Consider the following 13,965-nt stretch of genomic DNA (forward strand, 5'->3'; position numbering starts at 1 on the left):
TCACTACGACTTAATGCAACCACAACTCTATAGTGCATAGGGATATCTCTCGCACATGCATACGCTTCACCTAAAGGTGGATATCTGGCTTTTCTGAATGATATATCGATATGCATGCCGTATGATGGAACATGGATGAGGTTTTGGCCCCCATCTTTGTAAGCCTACCATCACACACAAGGGTCACACAGTCTCTCGGCTTACTCATCCGGTAAGCGCCGACCTTATCAAGGGCTTACCCAAAAACCGTCCTCGGTTAATTCTTTATTCCCAGGTACCTTGGGTTTTCTAACCGACTTGACTAGATCGATAAACACAGTCCGGTATAAACAAACATCATTTGCCTAGTATGGTCTTCGAGGGATGACACTCCCATTGAATTTATGTTTCACTATAATAAAAGTATTTCAATACACACTCATAAGGCCTTTAAAGGCCACATAAACCCAACAAAAACAATGGTATAAAGGTATCCAAAATTGTTGAGTACAATGATAAATGGCTCCATAGTGTAAACACCCCAACATAGCCCTTATATAAATGGGCGAGGTTTATATAGAGCATCAACCTCAAACAATTCAAGTAAGGCACACTACTAAATTTCGATAAAAGACGTAGTTTTGGTACCAAAATTTTTTGTGATGACCTAAAAAATTATTTTCATATATAATCATGAAATATATAGGTTTAAAAATGGTGTAGATCACTTGAAAATCTTGAAAATGGATGGTCCAGATATTGTGCTGCAAGATACACTATTTTCAAAACATAAAATCAATTTCTTGTTATATCCATACATCTCAAGGTTGTGATGATACATTGAAGGGTTTTGTAACGTCAGAATAATATGGTTTACTAGGTTTTGAGGTGCATCTTATTTCTACAACAAAACGTTGACACCTTATATAAACTTTTTTCTTTATAAATACTAGAACCTTAAAGAAACTTTACAAATACTAGAATTAACAAGTTTTTATAAAGCGTGTGGTTTCTATAAGGTTGGGACCTTAAATAATTCAATAAAGATGCACCTCCAAATTTTATCATAACATATAATTTTGGTGTAAAAAATTCTAAGGATTATCTAAAAAATCTATTTTCATATCTAATTATAAAATTTTAAATTCCAAAAAATGGTTAAAACAAGTAGATCTATAAACATGTGAAAATCTCGAAAAAGAACAATTTAGATAATGTGTTGCAAGATTCACTATTTCTTGGACTCAAAATCTTTTTTTTTTTTTTTTTCATATTCATATTTCGATGTCGAGATAATCAATTAGAGGGTTTTTCAACACTAAAACTAACTTTTTCTGATGGATTTTTTATGTGGATCTTTAACTTTACATTGAAAGTTGCGACCTTGTATAATTTTTTTCCTTTTATAAATACCAGTACCAAACAACCCACAAAAGGAATGGGGTGACAGTAGAGTCTTTTAGCTGGAGCAAAGAGTTCATCTTTTCGAAGTCGGATAGCAATTCAATAATTTTTAGCACTAGCTTTGTCTTATTGTCTTTCTTTTGGGGCAAAAGTGTCAAGCATATAATTATTTTTAATTAGGAATTCTAGTTAAACTAGAAGTAAGATCAGGATTTTCAATACACTATGAAAATAGGGGTTGTGAACTGGGTTAATTCGGAGTCTTGATATTCTTTCAGTGCCATTAAAACCAGGCTTGTTATCTTCATTTTATTCCAATCAATTCAGCTACTTTTCTTCCTTATATTCTTCTTGAATTATTTGTGGTAAGGATATACATATGTAGATGGATAACCCAGACCACTATCCATCAAGCAAATTTACGGATCCACAGTCAGCTTTGAATCTTGAGATTTGGTGTCACATTGGATCATACCTCTTTATTTGACCCAAAATCTAAAGGACAAGGTTTCTATGAGTCATAGGACACCTGTAGATTTGCGGCCCCTCTTTTTGATTAATTCTTAAGATGAATTTTGGATCTAATTTTTTAGATATATACTATATTTAACATGGAGGCCATTAATATGTAAAAAGATAAAAATTTAAAACTAAAAATGGTAAACTTTTAGAGAAACTTTTGAACTGTTAGATTCTATTCTTTTAGGAGGGAGCACGCATTTATATCCATTTTATAGATGGACATTTGATAGCTTTGAGGCTGCAAAGGCAGAAAAGCGTCCCCAGACTCATAGACTACTTTTCGAAGTCTAAATTATGTGCTCCTAGAATATAATGAGCCAGCAAAACATCCATCGTAGAAAAAAGAAAGAAATTTATGTACAAACCGGGAAAATATGTGGTGTTACCGCATGCTTCATATTTCGGGACAAATTATATTGAAGTCCAGTTTTTTGAGGTTTTATTTCCATTTTACCCCTGATATGAGAGTCTTAACTTTTAAATTCTCCATATGTCCGTGTTTTGGGTAGTTTAAAAGTTAGACTTTCAAACTGTCAAACACAAATTTCAAACAATAAAAAATTATATTTTCAATTTGCCCACATACATCATTTTTTTGTGTTTTGGATGTTAAAAAATCTAACTATCGAATTGAGGGTAGAATGGGAATAATAAATTCAAAAATGTAGGACATCAACGTAATATATCCAAAAATATGTGGTAATACCACATCGTTTTTCTTGTCTGTAAGTAAATTTCATTCACAGATAAATCCCATCTGATTTTTAATATTTTAAAATAATTTTATATATTTCATATTTTACAATCAAAACCCAATTTTTAAGAGCATAAATTGTAGTTTACTTTTATCCTTTAGTTTTATCTCTTTTAATTTTATGCCAAAAGAGTTATGGTGCATCACCTAAGCATGTGCTTGGGGCTTCACGGAACTTTGAAAGAGGGGTAACATGCACGATATTTTCTTGCTTTCAACCTCATGCATTTAGGGGTCGTTTGGATACTTGAAAATATATTGTCTGTTAAATATATTACTGGTGTAAATAGATGGTTAATGTTTGTAGTATTTAGATGCAACCTAAGAAATACATTGCTACTAGTTTGCTATGTCGGAAAGAAATATCGAAAATTTGCTCTTTTTGGACATAGCAATTTAATATAGATTTGTCAACAAAGAGACCATTTATTTTTGTACGCACAATCATTCTTGTCCTTGAAATTTCAAAATGGGCGGTTGTACTAGTATGATTGAATAAATAAAAAATTTCAAAAAACAAAACCACTTTGTGATCCGCCTCAAGCCATCCAATTTGACATCTAATATTTGAGAATAATTTTGTCCTCCATTCACAAAAGATAAATAGTATATTTGTAGGCATTCCTATTTAATATTGAAATGCATATGGATATATAGCATGGTTATACCATGCTTGTCATGCCTCAAAGAATAATAACTTAATAGTGTGAATTAATATTGGTGATAAATATTGAGTGAACTATTTTAGTCACAACATTTAAATATCATTAATTTGTAGCTTAAATGGTAAATGGTGATGTATTTTTTTAAAAAAATTTATTGTGAAATGGTAAAGTATTTTAAAAATTAGATTGAGATATTGGATGAGGCCAATGTGAAAAAAAAAATACATGTAATATATTGTAAGTAATTTATCACTTTTTTATCTGTATCTAAACTCTAATTCCAAAAAATATATTTTTTAAGAGTAATCATTATAATTTAAATAAAATATAATTTATCATTTTTTTTTTTTTGCTATCCAAAGGCTGACATAATAATATAAAAAATGGCTTTAGATGAGTGCTCTAACCCAAATTGAGGATACGCTTGAAGAGTGATGACATAATAACATATGAGAGCATTGGGGATAGAGGGATATAGAAATGGATTAGCGCAAAAGAGTATAAAAATGCATGTGCACAGGTGCAACACTTATGAGTGGAGTTTAGAGAGAAAGTAATGAAGTTGAATAGAGTTTAAAGAGAAAGTAATGAAGTTGAATGGAGTTTAGAGAGAAAGTAGTGAACTTCAAAGAGAAAGTAGAAATGGATAGAGAATGGCAGCGGATTAGTATAGTTTAGAGAGAAAGTAGAAATAAATAAGGGTAAATGATAGGAAGAATGGCAAGAGAATGGATGTACACAGGATATAGAGAGAATTGCGGGAGATAGAGAGAATGGCGGCAATAGCGGCGGATAAGTGGAGTTTAAAGAGAACATGTACACAGGATAGAGGGAGATATGCAGGAGATGAAGAATGGCGGCGGATAAGTGGAGTTTAAAGAGAACATGTACACAGTATAGAGGGAGAATTACGGGAGATAGAGAGAATGGCGAGGATAAGCGGAGTTTAAAGAGAACATATAGAAGAAAAATTGTGGGAGATAGATGATTTTTTTTGGGTAAGAAAAAATAGGAAGAATAGTAGGAGGATGGATGTAGACAGCATGGAGGGAGAATTGCAGGAGATAGATGACTTTTGAGAATGGTAGAAAAATGAATCTAGACAGATAGAGGGAGAATTGCGGGATATTTTGTTTTGGTAAGAGACACGGTAGTTAGATGAGATAGGGAAACATATAGAAGAATTGTGGGAGATAGATGATTTTTTTAGGGAGAATGGCTGGAGGATGTAGACAGGATAGAGGGAGAATTGGAGGAGATAGATGATTTTTGAGAATGATAGAAGAATAAATGTAGACAAGATAGAGGGAGAATTACGGAGATAGATGATTTTGATAGAGGGAGAATTGCAGGAGATAGATGAGATAGGGAAACATGTAGAAGAAGAATTACAGGAGATAGATGATTTTTTTAGGGAGAATGGCTGGAGGATGGATGTAGATAGAATAGACGGATAATTGGAGGAGATAGATGATTTTTGAGAATGATAACAGAATAAATGTAGACAAGATAGAAGGAGAATTGCGGCAGCTAGATGATTTTGATAGAGGGAGAATTGCGGGAGATAGATGATTTTTTAGAATGGTAGGAAAATGAATGTAGATAAATAGAGGGAGAATTGCAGGAGAAAGATGATTTTTTGGTAAGATGATTTTTGAGAATGGCAGGAGAATGAATCTAGACAGATAGAGGGAGAATTGCGAGAGAAAAATGATTTTTTTGGCAAGAGACACGGTAGTTAGAGGGAGAATTGCGAGAGAAAAATGATTTTTTTGGCAAGAGACACGGTAGTTAGATAAAGCTGTAGTTAATAGTTAGATGAAGCTGTAGTTAATTACCCGTTGAGTGCCATCATGCGCATAATAGATTTCACGTGAATATTTCATCGTGTAATAGATTTCAAGTGAATATTTCATCGCCTGATATATTTCAGGTGAATATTTCATCGCCTGATAGATTTCAAGTGAATATTTCATCACCTGATAGATTTCAGGTGAATATTTTATCGTGTCTGTAATATAATTGAGGGGAATATTTTGGGAAATCTTGTATAATTACGTGATTTCACGTGAATATTTCATCTTGTAATAGATTTCAGGGGAATATTTTGAGAAATCTTATATAATTTATTTTTATTTTGTCAGGTGAATATTATGGAAAATTTTGTATAATTTATTTCCATATTTTTAACTATAAAGTGTACCCAAACATGGTAAATTTCATATTTTCTTGTAATATGTTTCCTTGTAATAGATTTTACCTATGCTTTTCAAACATGGTAAATCTTAAATTTACTTGTAATATGTCTCTTTTTAATAAATTTTCAATATGTTTCCCAATAATAGATTTTCAGGTACTGAAACAAACTTTAAAGGTCTTTAAAGGTAAAAAGATTGATAATTATATATATGCTCCATTAAAGGTAAAAGGATTAATAATTATATATCTGCTTCATTAAAGATAAAAGGAGTGATAATTATATATCTACTTTTAAAAGGAAAGGATTGATAATTATATATCTGCTTCATTAAAGGCAAAAGGATTTGTAATATGTTTTCTTGTAATAGATTTTCAATATGTTTCCCAAATATGATAAATCGCATATTTCCTTGTAATACGTTTACTCCTAATAAATTTTCAATATGTTTGCCTGTAATAAATTTTCAGGTACCCAAAGCCTTAAAGGTCTTAAAAGTAAAAAGATTGATAATTATATATATGTTCCATTAAAGATAAAAGGGTTGGTAATTATATATATGCTTCATGTGTAGAGTGAGAGGTTGTTGCAATCCTTATTTTAAATAATCAAAATAAGGTGCACCAATAAATTTTATCATAAGATATAATTTTGGCATCAAATATTCTTATGATAGACTAAGAATCTATTTGCATCTTTAATTATAAAATATTAAACTACAAAAATGATTTGAATCAAGTAGATATATAAAAACATAAAAATCTTAAAAATAGATAATCTAGATAATGTGTTGCAAGATGCACTATTTTGAGAAGTGAAAGTTTGATTTTTATTCCATATGCATTCATCTCAATGTCGAGATGACCAATTAGACGGGTTTTCGAGAATCAAAAAATTATTTTCAAATAGGTCAACTTAATTCTATAGTTTAAGGTTGCAAGCTCATATAAACTCCTTTCAAATGGTTATGCATGTAAAATTGAAGAACTATGAGAATTTTTTATATAGATTATGGGTGCCCCGCCTCATATGTGCATCCCCATTAAAGTCTATCTTAGAGTTAGAGATAGATTTTGAATTTAATTTTTTCGAAGGATTCATGATTGTCTTGAATATCTATTTTTTTTAATATATATATATATATATTTGAAAAGTATTATTTTTTAAATATTTATGAGCCATCTATTTTGAGTGCATTTTTCCTATTCAAAATTTCAAAAGATAAAAGCTATATTTTTTAAAATTTTAATTTTTCTTTCTCAGGTTTGGTCACTGGATTCTAAAGGTTATATTCCAAACGTGGGTCCTAAACATACTCCTTGGGTATTGCCGAAGCGAGCAAGCGGACAGCGTCGTCATGCGGGACGAAGGAACGATTTCAATATTCGAAGATCGACTACTACACCATTGTCCTATTACATAATTTAGGAACATTCCTCAATAAACTTGCTTCGAGATAATGGAAAAAGTAGCCATATAGAAAATAAAGAAAAATAAATAAACAACTGAAGAACCTAATTCAAGAAGATGGATGGCAATAAAAAGGGTAATCAACCATTATGGCCTTTAAAGAATAGTATTATTTAAATTTAAACAAAGAATGCAAGATATAGCAAAAGGTGGTCAGCACAAACATATCTACTGTAATCACCCAAAAAAAAATAGAGATATCTACCGCAATCAACCAAAAAACAGACATATATCTGGTGCGGTGTGAGGTTTAGGGTTTAAAGTTTAGGGTTGTTCGGCCGTTCAATAGTAGCTCGATTCGAGCAACTTGAAGATGTTGTGCGATCATGGTAGTACCCTCACCTCATATCACCATCAATTTTGGATGTGCAGACGTGGGAAACAACCTCTTCTTGCCCCCTAAGATTCACCCCTCGCTCCCATTCTTGAAGGATAGCATCTACTGCAGAGCTTACAGCCGGCCTCGAAAGATAATCCTCCAGTGTGGCCTCGACACGTCTAAGAAGCTCAGTCTCATCTCCGTATTCGCCTTCAACAACTTTAGCCTCTCCATTGACATCCTCCTCTGATGAGGTCTCCCTGAGTCCAGTAAACTCACAGAAATGCTCCTCTGATGAGGTTTCACTGAGTCCAGGAAACTCGATAAACTCCTTTTCTGCGTTTCCATCTTCATCATCGACCCTTTCTCCAACAATATCCACAACGAAGTATGCCTCCAGACTTGAGCTGGCCAAGCTCCTTGCTTGAATTGCGATTTCCCAACTGAGTTCGTCGATGATATCTAAGGGAATTTTCACTTGTCGTCGCAATTGCCCATGAATGAAGTGGTTTGCGCTTCCGACCTTTTTTAGTTCTTCGGTGAAGGAGGCTTCCATGATACACGTATGGAAGTTGAATGATGGACTGATAAGGGAATCTTGCGCCGTTGTTCCATTAAAAACTGATATATTCTCTCTGATGTAAACGATTAGGGTCACATGTTCATGCTGATGGCCTTGGTTTGTGGAATGAGAGACAATTGGATCCCCTGATAATGAAAAACTAATATTTCTGCAGAAACCCATTGCAAGATTTGAAGAATTTGCAGTTACAGAGAGCAGCGGAGATGAAAAAAAGATCTGAAGAATTTGCAGTTACAGAGAGCAGCGGAGATGAAAGAGAGATTTGAAGAATTTGCAGTTACAGAGAGCAGGGGAGATGAAACTTGCAGTGATGGAGAGGGAGATGAAACAACCTGAAAATAGATAATTGAAAGGAGGTTTCAATGTTGAGAACAGAATTCTCTTACCAAATACGAATAAGAAAATATAGTAATGAAGCGTAGAGACATGATATATATAGACAAGTAAAATCTCATAAATATGTAATTTAGAGGGCATAATCTTCCTTAAATCAAGATTAAATAAGACATCTTTTAATATGATAATCCTAATCCATCATAACGAATTTTAAGGAACCTATAAACTAGAAATATTCAAGAACTCTTTAATATGATAATCCTATTCTATCGTTACGACTTTTAAGGAACCTGTAAACTAGGAATGCTCTATCTCTTACAAATTTAAGGAAGTTTCTAAATTTTAAAACGAATTGAAGGAGCTTTTCAACCGTAGATTTTGAACCTATCACTTCTCAATCGGTCAAAGATTCGAATGCGTTCATTCTATTTGGTAATACATGAAAAGACAGTGGTATTTTGTGGAATTTCACTTGTCTAGTCTAGTTCTAATTTTTTAAAAAATCTATCGAAAAAGTTAGCTTTAATGTTAAAAAACCATCGACATGCATGACTATAAAAAATAAAAAAAATTTAAATCTCAGAAATAATATATTTTACAACATATTATTTACACCGTTCATTTGCAAGATTTTCATATGTTTATAGATCTACTTGATTTTAACCATTTTTTAAATTTAAAATTTTATAATTAGATATAAAAATAGATTTTGAGATAATTCTAAAAATATTTTATATCAAAATTATATATCATGATAAAATTTGAAGGTACACCTTACCTCTACACCTACATATGCATCCGTATGCCAACTGTACCCTTTAGATAAAGTGGTGATTTGATTGCATGTTGTCAGTTTCGTTTCGAAGTCTTTGTCGGTTTTGGTGGATAAATGAAGCAATTTGATGGCTTTAGATTTTTTTTAATTAATATTCATAAAATAAATATTTATATAAAAAAATATAAAATAAAAAGCAAAATAAAAAAATTAATAAAAAAAGATAATTCTATGCTTGACCAAAGAGCGGCAAATTTTGTATTTCGGCCTGAAGCAGATGCACTGGAGCTTTGCTTCGCATCGGTCTAGGCCAAAAGTCCAAAAGCTTCTGCTAAAGTGACGTGAATTTGACAATATTAGTTTGACCTTGGAATACACATGCGATGGGATATATATATGATATTACTTGTACGGGTGGAGGCTCTCCACCGTTGATCTTTGATGATGAATGGTGTAGATGAACCATTGCATTAATGGTCAAACGACATTCAATTGAAATTATAGTTCACCTCCACCATCCATGTTTGATGATGGATGGTGATTTTAGTGAAGCTCTATGAGAATAGAGAGAGCAGGGGCAGAGATAAAAACTCTCTTACGTTAATGCGTAGAGAGAGAGAGAGATTTGGAAAATCTTGGATCTCCAAAAAAAATTGGTAAATAAGTTGGGGATATATATCATGAGGCCCATTGAACTTGTCTCTTACGATTGTTATCTTGACTGATATACGCACGGATCTAAAAATTACGAAATGCTCCGATTATATGCAGAAATTACAAAATAAAGTCGGTCAATCATCTTTTTTTTTTTTTTTTTTAAATTGTCCCTAAGCTAACCTGAAATTTGATATTTTTTTATTTTTTATTTAGTTTTCATTAGTAGGGTAGTGCCGTAAAGTTTGGGGAACTGCGCTACTAACGAAATAAACAAAAAAAAAACTAAAAAGAAAAAACATTTCCATATTATTAGCTATATATCTATCTATATTTAGAAAGAATATTTCTATATTATTAACTATATATCTATCTATATTTTGTCATTGGCTACTCAATGCAGCTTTGTTTTGCTAATCTTTTAAATTCCCAATAGGTTTGCTAGCTTCATTCTTTATGTAAATTAATTTCATGTATTTTCATGGCAGGTTACAAAGGTGGTAATGAATAGTCGCTTGAATATTTGATATTAAAAAAAAAAAAAAGGATGTTGGGTGTTTGATAAAAGGGAAAAGTTTATATAGAGCCTAGGCTCTAAACAATAATTAGAGCATTCCTCAAATTTTTCACAATAATAGGTTGTTTTGATGCCTAAATATCATCACATTGATTATCTCAACATTAATATGTATGGACATAGAAAAAAATGGATTTCAAGTTTTGGAAATAGTGCATCTTATAACGCATTTTTTTACTATCAATTTTCTAGATTTTCAAGTTTTCATAAATCTACACTATTTTTCAATCTTTAAATTTTATAACTAAAGATGAAAATATAATTTAAGGTTATCACCAAATGTTCCGTATTGAAACTATATTTCTCAACACTATCTAAAGGTGGGCTCTTACTTGACTATTTAGAGCCTTGACTAGATACAAACCGCACCCTTGATAAAATAGGTAATTCTTTAGCCTTATTGTTAAGTTAATCATAAAATCTATTTTATATTGTTTATTTTATTTTATTTCCTTTCTTTTTTCTTTTTAGATATATAAATTCGTTAAAACTCTTTACTAGATAATGGGTGTTTGATAAAGTATTGAACTATTTCCCATCATGGAGGTTCGCACTCGAAGAATGCAATAAAATTTTTACCCCAATTTGTGATGCTTATCAAATGATTTTACCCCCAAATAATTATTTCTCTGATGAGAGCACGCTATTCATTTACTCCTTGAGGTAAACTCCATATAGGAGTATTTTTGTGACACTAAATTTTAGAGATGTATCCTCTTCAACCTAGTAACCAATTTTTTTAAAAAAAAGACAAAAAGGAAAAAATAATATTCTAAACTTGAAATAGAATAACCCAATAGATCTACCTCCCATGCCAATGAAAAATAAAGAGTTTCAAATAGAATAACCGAGTGAAAAATCTTCTTTTTCTCTAAAACTAGAGCATCGATATAAAGAGTAGCATAGCTCAATGGCAACAAAAGTTCAGGAATTCAATGAGATTCGAATATTTACATTTATTTATGCATTTTGTTGCTTTCTTTCTCTTTACAGAAGTTTGATTAATTTCATATGTTCTAATTTTTTTGTTATTTCATTGTTGTACAACAAAGCATTTTTGATGAACCAGTATTTTATATTTTTAGGTTTTTGTATTTTAGTTAACTGCAATCCTATAATTAAAGGATAGGGACAAATCGTAATTGAATTCGTATGGAGGACAATAATTAGGATAGTCATTATAATCTAAGATAATTGTGAAAAAAAGTTAGAAATTTAAGAAATAAAACAATATAAACGCTATATATGGTAAGGGGAAAAAACCCCTCAACAAATTTCACATGGGTGAGGTTTGTATATGGTGCCCAATTTATACTATACAAGTAAAGTGTACTTTTAAAATTTGCCGTAAGATGTAGTTCCGGTATCTGAAACCTTACAACTGCTTTAAAATTGATGTTCAACCCTAACTATGAAATTTAAAATTTTAAAAAAAAAGTACAAATTGAGTAAATCTATAAACACTTGAACATTCACAGTCCAGATAACTTGTAAAAAGATACATTATTTTTAGGAATAGCCGTGTGTATATAAATATATATATACATCGCCGTCCAAAGTTCATCGTACAATCACGATTGTTTGGTAGTGTTTCATTTTTCATTTTTTTTCTACAAATCAGAATGATCTGAAATTTAGAGCGTATGTATATCTTAGTACGACGTACCTAGTAAAAATATATAAAAAAATAATTCACTAAAAAAAGTAGACCAAAATACCCCCAAAAGTTTTTTTGGGGTATTTTGGTCAAAACTTTCATGTAAAATATTTTTTTGATATTTTTTGGTAGATTCACCTATTTTGATGAACACACGCTTCAAATTTCAGGTTATTCAAATTTATAGAAAAAAAAATAAAAAATAAAATACTACTGGACAATCGTGACCGTGCGATGAACTTTGGACAGTGATGACGGTAGGTGAAATCACTGTTCATTTTCACCTCTAGGCATTTTGTAGTATCTTCAAAGCTCTCTTTTACTAGATATTTTAGGTGCACCTTACTTATACAGTATAAATTTACAACCTTATATAAATATTTTCCATTTCACATTGGGTTTGTACTCCTAATTTAAATGTGGAAAAAATTATCGAGAATCGCGATACGCTTAAAATAGCAATTAACATTTCACTCGGTTACGCAAACATATCTAAAATATAACTATTTTAACTCATGTTTATACATCTGATGAGATTTTCGCAATAAAATAAAAAGGGGTCAAGCATTAAGAGTTTTAAAAGGTACGCAATAGGAATAATACGCATATCACACGGTCTTGAATTTTTCGAAATTTTACACCTGGCCCTATATTTATATAGTTTTTTTAATTCTACTTTTGCGGGAACCACTTATTTTTTATTTTATATTTTGTTTCAATGGCCAAGGCGGGCTAATATTAGAAGCATCAAATTGCTCAATACTTAAATTTTTGTTTTTTTTTCCTAGTCTGATGTCTCCAACATTGAACAATATTTAAAAATAGAACTTTTGGGCTGGTCAGATATCTCCAACAACGAACCACCCCTTATCCCTTTTTTATTTTTTTTCACATCATAATGATGGTTATAAATTATTAAAAGATATGATCTAACTTTGTGCATATGCTTTATGTTATTGTTTGTCTCTTTTTTTTTGTTATATTTGACACTTTAATAAATAATTATAAGTACGATTGTAGGATTATTACCATAAAAATTGGTTATTTATATAATGGGTTATTATTTTATTATATATATATTTTAATATTTTTACTATAGATTACAATTTTAAATAAATGACATTTCCTTCGTTATAAGACTCACCACTAAAACAAAAAGTTTATTAAAAAATAGATTATGAATTTTTGTGCTTATTAATTTCATGCATGGCCAATCTTTTAAACAATTTTAAAGTTATCAAAAATAAATTTTGTTTTTGAAAGAAATTAATTTTTATGGTCACTTTTAAATAATATATTTATTTATTAAGATTTTTACTATAGATTAAAATTTTTAACTAAATACCATTTTCTTTGATACAAAACAAAATTCTTTAAAAAATAGATTTTGAATTCTTATGCTTATTAATTGGAAGGGGAGATCATGTCATTGAGCATTTCGATCAATTGAGGGTGTGGTTTCCATAAGGTTGCAAACTTAAACAATCCAATCAAGGCGCACCTCCAAATTCTATCATAGCATATAATTTAGGTGTAAAAAATTATTAGGATTATTTCAAATCTGTTTTCATATCTAATTATAAAATTTTAAACTTCAAAAATGATTGAAATCAAGTAGATCTATATACAAATGAAAATCTTGAAAATAGATGTTCCAAATAATGTGTAGCAAGATGCACTATTTTGGGGAATTAAAATCTTTTTTGTTTTTATTTTTTTCCATATACATTCATCTCAATGTCCAGATGACCAATTAGAGGGTTTTCGAAGATCAAAAGAGCCTTTTCTGATATATTTTTTAGGCCAACTTAATTCTATAGGTTAAGGTTGCAAACTTATATAAATTGTTTTCAAATGACTATGCACATAAAAGTGAATAACTATGAATATTTTTTAAAAATCCATCTTAGAGATGGATTTTGAACTTAATTTTTTGAAGGGTTCATCATGGAGCGGTGGTGTTGAATATCTAAAAAAAGTAATATATATATATATTTGAAAAATAAATTTTTTGAATATCTAGTACCTTTTATTTTGCGTGTCTTTTTCTCAATGTTCATCTTAAGATGGATG

The sequence above is a fragment of the Amborella trichopoda genome, chromosome 2 (genome assembly GCF_054954075.1).
Source record: "Amborella trichopoda isolate Santa Cruz 75 chromosome 2, AtrichopodaSantaCruz75HAP2 v2.0, whole genome shotgun sequence".
NCBI classification, from domain to species: domain Eukaryota; kingdom Viridiplantae; phylum Streptophyta; class Magnoliopsida; order Amborellales; family Amborellaceae; genus Amborella; species Amborella trichopoda.